This window comes from Notothenia rossii, assembly GCF_949606895.1.
Source record: "Notothenia rossii genome assembly, chromosome: 9".
NCBI lineage: Eukaryota > Metazoa > Chordata > Actinopteri > Perciformes > Nototheniidae > Notothenia > Notothenia rossii.
In genome coordinates this window covers 61009965-61012037 of record NC_136907.1, presented here as the reverse complement: position 1 = coordinate 61012037, position 2073 = coordinate 61009965, and positions in this window count along the sequence as shown.

Sequence of the window (2073 nt, the reverse complement as noted above, 5' to 3'; positions counted from 1 at the left end):
AAGAAGTTGGAAGCCATTCTGCTTATGCACAGCCTTAACAAGTCAGCCTTCACGAAACAGATAGTAAAAATAATGAAAAATAGAACTGGATAAGAGGATGAGGCTTCAGTCTGAGCTCTCAGTAGCTTAGCGCTATCTGTGGCCACGTCCAGATCATGGTGTTTAAAAAACTCCACGGGATGGAAGTTCACCAAAGTGCTGCTTTTCTCTCCCTCTCTTCACATCGGACTTAACTCCAATTCCCACTGGTGAAAAGTCCCTCTAAAGTGCATGGATGAGGTAAATGAAATTCTTCTCAAAAACACGTTTGTATCCGTTCCCCCGCTCAGACTGGAACCATTGTGTGTTGCATGTGCTGCATTTGCGACAACATGTCTTGCTGCACACTAGCAATTATTATGTCCTGGTGTGACGGTGTGATTATTCCGAGTCTGTCCATCTCCCTGTGGGTGAAGAGACAAAGATAATGTTCAAACACAAAGCCACCACATGCAGTATTCAAAGGATAAGACCGTTTTTTATAACAATTAGCAGACACTCACATCTGCTCCCGTACACATGCATTAAGAGCTGTTTGGGCTTCATTGTCTACTCAAGACACACATGAACAACGCTTTAACCACCAAGCTAACAATAAATAACCAACCCGGTCTAACAATTAAGCTAAAACCTTATTATCAAGTTGTCTGTGTAGCCAAAGCCTAATATAGTTTGTGCCTTTGTCATTCAGTACTATTAAAAACACATGAGAAAAAAAGCAATGTGAACAAGAAACCACAGCTCAGTGGCGAGGAAGCTGTTTCATATTAAATATATATGTCCACATTCACCACCCATTCATCCACCCATTGGATCATTCTTTTATGTGTATTGATATATTTTGGATGACGACAGAGTTCTATGAATAGGCTGAAGAGAATACCATTTAGATGGATTCATTTCTTTTTTGGGTCTTCTGAAATAGATAAAACAAGGCAAAAGCTTATATTTAATAAAAGACGTATGTTTCTGTTTGATAAAAAACACCCTGCTCAAATTACTCTTAAACAGGGACATTAGAGTATATCAGCTTTTTTATTTAATTATACAGTGAAAGTACTGTGAGGCCTTTACTGACATCTTGACAAATTGTAAATGTGTCAGCATATCGCTTTTTCTGACGTTGTTAATCGGGGGCTGTGTCTTTTAAACTGACATTTTAACATTGATGGCTACTTATTTCAATATTTTCTTAGAGGTGTTTGAATTACACATTTTAAAAACACGTTTATTTGACCACTGCACTATTAAAAGTGCCAGGTAGAAATGACATGACCACAGCTGTGTGAAAAATAACAGTATATATCTTACTAGGTTTAAATATATTAGGTTCAAGCAATCTAAAAACAATAGGTTTAAAATCCAGATTCAGGGACTCTAAAAAAAAAAAAGGTTTCTGGGAAATGTAAAAATGTCTTGTGGAGACTTCAATAGAAAGGATTATTCATGTTTTTATACCTGTGTTGTTCATGTTTTATGTTTATATGACTGACTGTTTTTAAATGTCATATTATTTCTTAATGTCTTTTATTTTTGTAAAGCACTTTGAATTGCCTTGTGTTGAAAGGTGCTATATAAATAAACGTGCGTTGCCTTACTATTAAGTGCGCAAATAAATATGTTTGTGCAACTCCTTCTGAATGTGCAGCTTGTGGTTTTTGCAGTTAGAAATGTGATGAGTAAATGCCAAAGTCCATTTCCCCATGAAGGGGCACTTACTGGTGTGAGAGAGCCAGGAGGCTGTCGAGGCTGGTGTATCCGGCTGCTGCCAGAGTGTCTCTGTACCTCTCCAGCCCGATGGACTGCAGCCACTCACACACCGACCAGCCGGGCACACACACCTCCGGGAGGACTGACACACACACCTCTGAGCCCACCACTGACTCCAACATAGTGGCTGTGGGTCTGTAAAAACACGGAGAAAGGAAGAAGATTGGTAATGTTCTGAAATAGGAGATCTAGCACCTAATCATCCGTGTGGAATAATGTAGGTGTGGGTTAAGAATTAATACTTAAAGGTCTCCTATTATGCTA